Below are 11,907 nucleotides of genomic sequence, written 5' to 3' on the forward strand. Positions count from 1 at the left end.
TGTAGTGTGCACTGAAATACAATTACAAGACTCAAACTTATTCAGCTTGGTTAACATGAAAAGTTGATGCAGAATCAAGGAATGTTTTTAATCAACATGACTAACAAATTAGAGATCACTAATACTAGCTGCTACATGTTACATAAGCCAAAAATAACAAACAGAAGAGCAATTGGAAGGAAGTATGTCTACATGTTAAGTTCCTTGCTCATAGTTTTGATAATTCAAAATCTCATCAGCAAACACTAAATATTAGTGAATCTGTTGCTTGCTTCCTTAACCTGAAAAGATTCACTTTGATAATATTCAGACATAATAATTTCAACAGTTCCAGTGAATCAAAATGGCACCATAAATAAAATTGTAACTGGAAAATTGAATTTTTATTGATAACTTGTACAATAAATTTACAAGTAAGCTGAGAAATGAAAAAAATAGTTCAAATAGAGCTTATTACATAAATTTGAATTCTAAAAATGAGAGGTGACTTCCATTGAGCTCAAGCACCTAATTGTGATAAAATTCCCAGATTCTTAATGTGCTTTCACAGTCAATTGTCACTATTTTGAATTTAGACTTTCAACACCTTGTTTGTAGGTTGTTGGATCATTATCCTCTACAAGAATTGTCACGCCCTGAATTTTGAATAAAGAAATCCAAAAGCTGAAACGCGATAACTTAAACAAGCACAATAAAAACACTTCGAATTTTTTTTTCATTTAAATTAAGCAACTAAACAAATCGACTCACAATGTCAATACTGACTCGTTCTTTAGAGTCACATATTACATTACAGAGAGTTTACAAATTAAACTGAATAACAATTCAATAAGTAAACACACCCACCACACTCACTACACAACGGAAGACTAAAACCAAAGTACCCTTCATCGTCCAAGCTACAGAAAGTACACCTCTGTTTCAATGACGATTAGTTGATATTCTAACCTGCACAATAACTCTACACCATGGAATAGTGCACCGGATTGCAAACAATAAACCCGGTAAGCTTTTTAAACTCGTATGAGTAACTCAAAAACAAAAACCACACAACTCACACGAATATCACAAAGAATCCACCAATTTGATTTAAGGAAGCAACACACACAAATTCCGAGGAAAACCTTTCAACTTAAGGGATAGAAACACACCACAATTCCTTAAAATCCAATATTCTTTTCCGAAAATAAATAACACAAGTCACATCGTGGCCAAAACATATAAAATGTTAACTTGATAAATCAATATGAAAACTCTGGTCCAACCTGGACAATAAAAGAAAGTACACCCTGAAACTCTCTTTTAAAAACATATACCCACATGTACCATAACACAAAGTTATGCCCTATGATAGTACAACGCCAGACAGACTAGAGCTCTAACTGATCGTATCCATTCACCCGGCCAAAGGTGTGAAATCCCAATATTCCTACTGACAGGACCCGCCCCGGATTTCACCCTGAAATCCGAAGTGGCCCTGCAGGGCCCACCTTAGAAGAAATTCTACCAAAAATTTGGCGGAACTTCCCCTAAAATGGGCTACCCAAAACCTGTAGAAAGCATTTACACTTCTAAATCAAATCATCCTTATACTTTTGGAGCCACCCTGCTCCCCAACTCAACATCAATCTCCAATTCACAAAACACAAACCTCAACTTGAAAAACATAAATCCCATAGGTAATCAGAGCAATTCTAATAGAAAGGTAAATAAGGACAACCTAACTCAAAGGCAAACGCGGAAACCATGCTGTTGACTATGCCTCAATTCCATGTACGCTCGACCTCACTAATTCGCCTGCAAATTGGGCATTTGAAACAGAAGGGCCCAGAGGAAAGTATTGAAAACACGTTAGTGTGAGTGGACAAAAATAAGCAATTTTAAACAAAAGAGATTTTATACTTTCCCACATTTAATTTATTAAAAAATCTCCCGATACATGCACTGATTTAGGAAAACGAAACAAAAGGAGTTCCGCTCAAGAAAACCGACTAGCCCCGCTAGTCCCAAACAACTGAAAGGAAGGATGGAAACTCCAATACTCAACAGAATAAGACCAGCCCCGCTGGTTAAACGGAAATCAGACTAGGCCCCGCTAGTCAAGTAATGATAGGATATGCGGAAGAAATATCACCATACGGGTAATGGAGCCTCCCAGGCTCTACCTACCCTCTACTGCCACTCACACATAGATTGTGCGAGGAGGAGAACTAATAACCTCAACTTCCACTCACACATAGATTGTGTGAGGAGGAGAACATTACCTCGACTGCCACCCACGTGAGGAGGAGAATACGTCACCTCTACTGCCACTCACCAACACAAAGTAAGTGAGGAGGAGAATAAGCTACCTCAACTGCCACTCACCAACACAAAGTCGGTGAGGAGGAGACCTAATCACATGACCCGCGTATGGTGAGGAGAAACCATCGAAAACCAGTAAATCCGTAAATCCATAAGGCTTCTCCAAAATCTCTCAAGATAAAATCCATGTATTCAACGACGTGACATCGCACGCCAAAATAGTCTCGAAATCATAAACAAATGGGCGAGAATTAATAAATCATTATAATTTCTTTAGGAAATCCCATTTCCGATAATATTCCAGAAAATCTTGAAATCATCATTAAGGCATTCCCAATGCCAAAACCGAAAGTCGAAAAATAAATAAATATGAAGACCAACTCCATCGAAATCTCATTTCGAAAATCTCTTAAAAATCCCAAATCGACAAATATAAATATAATATAAATAGCATAATTCCGGAAATCACCTCGGAAATAATTCGTCGAAAATCAACATCAATTATAAATTTGAATCCGAGCATAACAAATTAATATCCGAAATTCACAACCAGTATAAATCATAAATACTTCATGAAAATCATTATTGAAAGCAAATCCACGAGATAAATCGAAATCAAATTCCGAAATCAATTCATATGCTCGGAAAGTAATATGTTAATTAAATAAAGCATTAATTCAAGAAAATAAATGCATGCATCATTACTTAAAACAAAAGTCCACTCACAGTACTATTCCGGTGATCACGCATATGAGTTCATTCGTCAAGCAATCGCTCGGTACGTCACCCTGTACATAATATATTCCGTGAATAGTTATTCCACAAATTAATACAATTCCTCAAATCCATTCCTTATAATAACATCTCCACTTCTCCTCGGATGCAACCCAAATTATACTACTAATACCAATTCGTTAATTTAAAGGTTCCAAGGCAGAACCGAGAGATATCCGACGGCCGGATTCTCGTAATTCGATAATCGAAACCCTAAACTTCAAAAATTCATAATTAATTCCAAGCTTCTCCAAAATTCACCAAATTTCATATACAAGCTCTACAATATTTATAGGATTTAATGGGCTAAAAACTGGAATTAAAACACAGCCCAACACGCCTCCACGCGCCGCCAACAGTGGCAGCGCGTGGGCCCCACGCGCCGGCGGCCACTACCTCCGATGGCCACCATATTTTAACAGCAGCACCTACTCAACACACTGATCGATTTTCTCAACTAAAACACAACCCAATTTTACCTTTAAACAGTCAAAACCAGCTGGTGAAATTTTTCTAGAAAATCCCAAGAACCCTAGGATTTGAAATCTTCGATTCGACCTCCACACTGAAAATCTTCACTCGAGGATAGGGGCGAAATGATCCTTGGCAAAAACCGATCCTTCGACGCCAGTTTGGTGGCCGGATATGGCCAGAATCGCCGGAAATCGATGAAACCTCTGTTCGGCTACCGTAATCTTCATGGCTCAATTCCGAGCTCCTCCGGTCGAGCCGCAGCAAAACACCACCACAGGCGTGACAAGGGGGAGGAGACGAGCTTGCTGGTGCCCAAATTCCGTCGTGGGTCGGCCGGAGAAGGGAGATATCGGAGGAAGAAGAAACCGGACAGAAGGGAAGAAAGGATCGGGGGAGAGGAGAGAGAAAGAGCCGGGTAGGTTTCCAAAAATGGAAACTTACCACAGTAACTCGGCTATTTATAGAAACTTACCATGAACAGTAACCGTAAACAGTAACTTTAATCTTTCGCTTATAACTTTCACATACGAACTCCAATTTTTACGCACCACATATGCACGCCCTCGGTTTAACGTTCTCTACAACTTTCATGAAGAACATTTTCTCAAATTTTGACCCGAACAAAAAGTCAACTTTTAGGGCAACTAAAAGTATCAAAACAAAGTAAAAAGTGAAAGTAATTGTCGTTTACCGTCCAAATGACTAGTAAACTGGTAAATTGGGGTACGGGACGTTACACGTACACTGAGGTTACAACCTGCAACCCGGATCCTTAGGCCAACCTAATCCTTAGATTAAAACCTTTAAATGAGTCGCACTAGACCCAAAATGTTAACCAAATCTTCAATCACTTTTCAAAACAATAGAAATACCATTTCCCAAAACAAATTGTTTCCCAAAAAGTCATTCCCAAAACAATAATAAGAACTCACGCACAAATATTGCTTGCATCCAACTAATCCACCAATACATATATATTTCACGTAAATATATATATATATATATATATATATATATATAGTCATTCACACAAGAATGACCACTAATACAAACTATAGTTCATACGTATTAAAACCAAGAAATTCATTTTATACTTAAATTCATTTTTTTACCTATGAGCCGTAGCCCTATGAACCGTAGTCGATCAAGTTCATATTATTTCAAAAAAAACTTTATTTTCGAAAACGTTTTACAATTATCAATCAATTTCGACAATTAAATAACTCGGTTCGTAAATGAACCACGTGAGATTTACTCACCTCTAACTCCTGCTGAATCTTCTCACCGCAGATAAGGGATCAAATACGCTCCGTCAATCACCTAAGTACAATATGATCTTAACTTAGTCCACGAATCGAAAACAATTATATTTCGAACTCCCATTTGCCCTAAAATTCCGAAAGTAATGCCGATTGAGGCGAAACTTCATCCGAGACCACTCGAGGTCTCCAGAATACTTATACGATCAACATTTCAAAACTACAAGTCAATCGGACGGCCGAATCCTCTCGGATAAAAAACCGATCGAACCGAAAACCCTAAAACTTTGAAAATTCATAACTTGCTTATACAATTTCCAAAAATTACAAAATATATATCGAAATGATCGTATCGATGTGTAGAATAAAAAGAGGAACATAAATTGTTCCAGGGGTGGCCGGAAGTGGTTGGAAACCACCACCATAGTGGCGGCCCCGCCCTCGGCCCAAAGTCAGCCCAAAGTCAAAATTTGACAAAACATCCAACACAAAAGTTCTTCATCTCAACTCTAATTACAATTTTCATAACTACACCAAAGTCAAATTTTAAGTCTAGAGGCCGAAATTTACCTAAAAAAGAAAGAGGTCGAAATCACCCATAATCGCTCAAATCCAAAATTCGTCTTCCTTGGGTTGAATTGAGATGTGAAACTTCGTGAGTTTGTAGAGTATGGCAAGACGAACAAAGCCCAGTTGGTCTCCCCTCCTAATTTGGCAAGAGTTTGTTATGATTCTGTAGTGAATAGTTTCCAATATTGCTAAGACTGTTGTTGTTGACTTAGCTGACCTTGTCATTCTATACGCACCGTTTTGTATTTAGCCATCAGGTATCTTTTGTGGACGTGCACATGTGTGGTACATGGCTAGTTCAGATAGGGTTTGTTGTCTAGGGTTTTCTTTATGTCCTGATCTTTGACAAGTGTCAAGATCTACTAGCTTTAATTTCAGTATAAGTTGTAAATGTTAGGGAGGCCACAATCAATGAAGAATTATCTCTTTTAATTTCTTATTTGCCTTGCTTTCATTTTCTTGCATTTCCTTGTTAGGAGCTACTCTCCTATCAGAGTTAGCCGGAATCGTGAGTTCTAAGATGGCGAAATGTTGCAGTGTCGCCACCACTACTCGGCATTGCTGAAGCATGCACGGGCCGAGCCACATCGTGAAACTTCACAGAGTTATAGATGGGAGTGAGGCGAAGAGATAGGGACAAGAATTGTGTCGATTGGTGACCGGAGCTGAGAGATATCACCGCCGCAAGTCGGGCGGCCGAAATGTGGTCAAGCTGGAAGAGAGAGAATGAGTTTCCAAATTTGGAAATTTTGATTTTCTGAAAAAAAAAAAAAATTTGGATTTTTCCTATAAATCCCAAAATTGAAACTTTTTCCAATGACCATAACTTCTTCTTACAAACTCCAATTTTCGCTTTCTGCATATGCAAGAACTCGTATCGACGCGCTCTACGATTTCCGTGAAGGAAGTTTTCACAAAATCCTAATGTATAAAAAGTCAAACTTTGTAACCCCCCTAAAACGTGTATTTCGAATGATTAATTGTCCGAAACAATTTCGCTCTATACTCGAACCACGAAATCGTACTTACGAACACTTTATTAATTCTGAAAATTTCGAGAAATTAATAACGAATTTTCGGGGTATTACGGAGGTTCACGAGAGAGAGAGAGAGAGAGAGAGAGAGAGAGAGAGGACTAAGAGAGTGTCGAGAAGCTAAATGCTAGGTTTTTTTTTTTCTTTTCTTTTGGACACGATGTGGCAGTTAATTAAACCCACCAAAAAGTCTCAAGGTCACTCCTACAACAGAAACATAAGAAACTGTCGTATGACTGCACTAACATAAAATCAAAATGTCAAAACATGGAGGGAAACATGTCGCTTACTGCATTTTGGCTCAAAATCTTGCCGCCTATGTTCCTAGTTCAGACAACAGAATTGCTTAAATCTATTGAACAATTTCTATAGCTTGCACTAGGTGTACCTAGTAGAAGAGATTCAAGCGAGCTTCCTCAAAATTTAGCTCCTAGTTTTCAATCATACAACGGAAGTAGCTATACAGTTGTACTTAGTAGCTCAGATTTCAGTGTTTGAAAAGGCAGCCAAGACTCTTGAGTGGAGAGAAATCTGTGGTGACCCGAAAGAGGGGTTCCACAGCGCCGCGACCCCGAGCCAATGAGAAACCGACATGTCACAAATGACATCCCAATAACTCATCAACCCCAAATCGCAAGGCCTTTTTGGGTTTAGACTGTTAGTTTACAAAACACTTTCTTGGACAAAAGTCACAAAACATTCTAGCAACCGAATAATAGATCTTCGAAAGCGGAATTTAAAGTGGGCTAAAAGATTTGGGCTTACAATAGGAGCCCAATTTGGAAAATAACAAATCACTAGGTAAATACAAGTATGAGAGACGCGCCCCATGGTTACTGGTCTCCCAAAATTTTGTAAATAAGCGAGTAGAAAATAAATAATTAAAGAAATTAGTTACTTAAAAAAAATCCAATAAGGGACCAAAACCCTCTTTTAACAAAGTCAAAGAGAAATGGGCTAAGCCGAGCCATGTGCTTCCTCTGTATACTCCCCGACCACATACTCGAAACCTGTACACTGTTGTAGGGATGAGCTTTCGTCCTCACATGCCCAATAGGGGCCGACCCAACCATGCTAGGTTTGAAAGATAATAATAATAATCGAAAATATTTACTACATAATATTGTGCACGTTTATCGAAAATACTTTCAAAAGAGGCAACCACAAACATTTGTTTTCTTTTATAAAAACATATGCCGTATGCTTCACACAACTTGGAGCTCCGAGATACTTACCTGCCGGCTAAAATAAAACAAATCGGTGACCGACCTGGTTCGTCATCCTTCGAGAACCGGCCAACTACTCTGTAGTCCCCGTGACTACAAGTAGCGAAAGTGTCCATTTCCTGGTTCTGAGTCTCCTATGACTGGTTCACTGTCTATACTTACCTTTCCTTTACAAACATAGGAGCACAGCCCCCTCCGGAGGTTCACGGTTATCGACACCGTGAGATTCCTAGGAATCTACGCATCTAGGTCCCATTCACTTTCAGGTCACAAGTACAAACATACACTGCGTACAGTATCTCAACATGCAAGTCTAGCCTCGGTTTTTGAAATGAGTAATTATCAATTATGAAAACACGGATATCACGAGGCATCGACTAATGAACAACCAAAAACGTATTTGCAGGCAACATACTATCATAGTAGAGCATTCCACATATAGAAAAGCCTCTAACAAGGAAGGGACAGCTCACCCTACCTGGATATGGAGTGCTCACACAAGCTAGTTTCGTTTCCGACTTTGGATACTTCGTCCAATTCCATGTGCACATGCTCGAGTCCTTTGAAATAAAATTAAACCAATAAGTAACTTGACTTCATTATAACTCAACTAACCGAGCAACCAAAGCATTTATTTAATTTTCCTTAAAGTCCATCGGATTATCCTTTTATAGATAAAATCTTTACCCATTCCCAAACAATCCAAATGGCATAGCATTTGAATCATTTCGGATATGGTGATCATGCTTCTTTCTATAATATAATTTCAATTAAATATTTGATACCATTCACTAACATTCCTTTCTTAAGTAACAATTACATTCACCATTCCCAATATTATCCAAGTGACATGGCATTTGAACCATTTGAGATATGGTGATTACGCTTAGCACTTTGACCTTTATTTCTTTACCCTTTTTACTTTAAGAAAACAAATGACAATTTCCATTCCCGAACAATTCATTAAATAAATTTCTCTAAATTTTCAGGACATGGAGAATTTAACAAATCAATGGTCCGTGATTGAATTTTTAGGTCAACTCCGTAGACCTTCTATCTTCATTGATACACCTTAGTTTCCTGAATTCCCCTTTCAATCATCAAAGTACTCACTAAACAGATTTCTTTTTTTTTTGGTTACTTAACCAAATTATTCCTCAACCAAAAACCTACATCAATTACCAAATTTAGCATCCAACTTTCTTTCCATTCTCATTTACCAATCCTTAGGTCATACACTAAAGCACCGATTACATTCTTGTCAACATTTCATTTGTCACGACACCCATTACTTTACTAACTTTGCACATTCTCAACAAACTAGAACTACAACTCTAACAAGACTTAAACACTAGTAATTTCCCCCGTCCTTACCAAAAGGATTTGATTCCGAAACAGAGGCATCTTAAATCAACCATCCTCTCAATCCATACACATTCAGTTATAGCTATGCATCTCTTACTCAACAGAATACATCCACAATAATTTCACCACCGGTAAAATCAAATTCCAGAACCTTACCATTCTCCTTTCCAAAGTAGAAACCCATTGTAGCTGCACTCCACCATCGACAACCGTTTTGAAATACCTAACGAGCATAACAAAATCAGCAGTCCAGCTCTTAACCAAAATCACATCCAAACATAGAGTTCGTAACCCTTACCTCAGCCCATTCTCAATGGAAACTGACCCAACACTTCTCCTCTCCAAATTCTTCAAAAACTCAGATTCCACAAAACCTCACACAATCCCAAATTAACAATCGAATTAGAGTCTATCAATCCAAATCGAAATATGGGCTTGACCAATGAAAAGGGACGAAATCAAGCTTACTGGACGAAGAGAGTAAGCTGGTAGCGCTCAAGGCATCTCTTGATGGCTCAAGCGCCAGTCGCGGTGCTTGCAGCAGTGTTTGCCGGAGCTGGAGGCCAAAACTGGAGGGCTTTGGAGGAATTTGAGGTGCTGATTCTATCCTTAGAGGTGGCTTCGCTCGTTTCGAACTGGAGGCCGAAAAACGAAGACATGCAGAGCCTTGAGTTCCGGCGAGCTCGTACGGCGTTTTCCAGCTTCAGAGTTTGAGGCTATGGTTCGGGCTTTGCTCTTTATGGCTTGGTGCTTCAATTTCTGATAGTGGTGGTGTGAATTAATGACTGGAGATCAAAGGATTAAGGATGGCAGTGGTGTCGCAGGTTTGGTGGTCGCGTGTGGAGGCTGGAGATGATGCATGGTGGTGCTGGGCTCGGGTTTAGGTCGGATTTGGGTGTTGGATCGATTGGAGGTGGCAGTGTGGTGAGATAGTGGCCGGAGATGGTGTTCTCCGGTGGTTGTAGAGGGAAGAAGAAAAGAGAGGGAGCGAGAGGTCAGGGAGAGAAAGAGAGAGAACGCGGTCGAGAGGGAGAGGAAGGAGAGAATTTAGGGTTTGGGTTCTTAAATTCCTATTTATACTTGCGTATGTGAAATGTCCATTTTGCCCTTGCGACGAAGTACGAAACTCTTCTAGCTAATTGCTTTCGGTTTGAGGCTCGTAACTTTTCTTTTATTCGTTTTTCGTCGGAAACTTCCTAATTTAATTCTCGACTTCGTATGAACTAGGCCCAAAACTCGATTTTTCGTCTTCGAAAATTCAACAAACTGTTGCCTCACTAAACCTCTGTAACCTTCTAGGCCCAAAACATAAATCATAAGGCCCAAATCGTGATCTTGAGACCAAAATGACCTACAAGGCCATTTCCTCCACTTAAATCACGTTGCGGAAAAATCTTATTGGCGAAAATTACCTTTGAAAATTAAACAAAATTTTCGGGGGCTCACAAAATCTGCCGCTAAATTTTTTAAGACTTACACAATGGACAATTCTTATTTCCGTTGTGCAATGTAGTTCTGAAAAAAAAGTTATAATTTTGTTGACATTCACACAACAGAACATCATTAATACAGTTGTACAGTAGAGTTCACTTAAACACACAACAGAAATTTTTTGTTCCGTTGTGTGATGCACTTTTTGTAGTAGTGATGGAAAATGGGTTTTAAGTATAAAACTGAATTTCTCGATTTTCATGATGTGTGAACTATAGTCGGTATTAGTGGCATCCCATAGCGGATGACTATATATATAGATGAAATTGGGCGTGTTGTTCACTTTGATTGTGCGTTGTGATATTGAGCCAAATAAATAGAATTTGAAAGGAAAGAAGGTTTTGTTGGTTTGAGCTTTGATTGAAATGTGTACGATTTTGATGATGGTTTTGAGATGAGAACATATTGTTTTGGAATTTGATCTAACTAATATTTCCTATGTTTTTAGTGTCATTTTGCCTACATTTTACTTAGTTATTCTCTTAACAATATCATTTCTAACTTACTTTTTTGTATTTAGGTACAATTGAGTTTCAAACGCAGGAAATGAGCTAAAAAGAGCAGGAAATGAGCTAAAAAGAGCTGGAAATGAAAGAAATGAAGGCAAGGAGGAAATGAGGCACATAAATGGGAAAGAAATGGAGAAATGAAGCTTTCCTAATCCTACCAGGAAAAGGGTTGAAGTAGGAATCCTAACTCAACTAGGAAAGAGCTCGGAAAAATGATGTTCAGAAATGAAAAAACGACAGGGTCCCAGTTGGACTAGGAAACTTGATCACGTTAGGAATCCTGTTGCTACTAGGAGACTTCGTGAGGCTAGGAGATGCTGTGGCTTCAAGTTGACTCAAGATTGTTCAAGAATATTCTAGAATGCACAAGAAATTTTGGCAATTGAAGAATGGGCTTTGAAATTGTCCAATTGAGAAGTTTGGCCCAAAGATTGAAGCATGTGACTTGCACATGAGTTTCTAGACCCTTCTTGACGTCTTGGGAGAATCCTAAATCAATATTTATTGGTTTTTGCAGTAAAATATGAAGAAGATTCAAGAATATTTCGGCAAGAGCAATTTGGGAGAAAATCTACTTTGTGTGCAATCAGGAAAAGAAAATAAAATCAATTTGGGTTACTTGGTTGTATTCTACATGCATGAAGGCAGAAATATGGCTAGGTTCATCAAGGAATTTCGGCAGTGAGAAAGGTGACTTGTTCTCTACTTCTAATGGAATTTTTTCATTGGTCGAATGATACAAACAAGGAGAATTCTTAAGAAAACCAAGCCTATGCCATGCACTATTTAAGGAGGGGATGTGAAGCCGTGAAAATCATCATCATACCCAGAATCAAATCACAAATTCCTCCCCTTTTTCTCTCAAGGTTTCGGCCTCTCCAATTGTTCAAGACTTTGAAGT

At 38.6% G+C, this 11,907-nt stretch overlaps 1 long non-coding RNA gene across 8 annotated transcripts; it reads right to left on the reverse strand.

Moving 5' to 3' along the window:
• Window positions 1-752: 752 nt before the first annotated feature.
• Window positions 753-10,049, reverse strand: LOC112202582. Of its 8 annotated transcripts, XR_005810866.1 has the most exons (7): window positions 9,305-10,049; window positions 9,163-9,229; window positions 8,120-8,201; window positions 4,812-4,872; window positions 3,031-3,092; window positions 1,721-1,797; window positions 753-961 (listed from the first exon to the last, which is right to left on the reverse strand). It is a non-coding gene; the product is annotated as an uncharacterized LOC112202582 (long non-coding RNA). The 8 variants fall into 8 exon arrangements; XR_005810862.1 differs by lacking the exon at window positions 4,812-4,872; XR_005810865.1 differs by lacking the exons at window positions 3,031-3,092; window positions 4,812-4,872.
• Between the last annotated feature and the right edge of the window lie 1,858 nt (window positions 10,050-11,907).

Source organism: Rosa chinensis, chromosome 5 (genome assembly GCF_002994745.2).
Source record: "Rosa chinensis cultivar Old Blush chromosome 5, RchiOBHm-V2, whole genome shotgun sequence".
NCBI classification, from domain to species: domain Eukaryota; kingdom Viridiplantae; phylum Streptophyta; class Magnoliopsida; order Rosales; family Rosaceae; genus Rosa; species Rosa chinensis.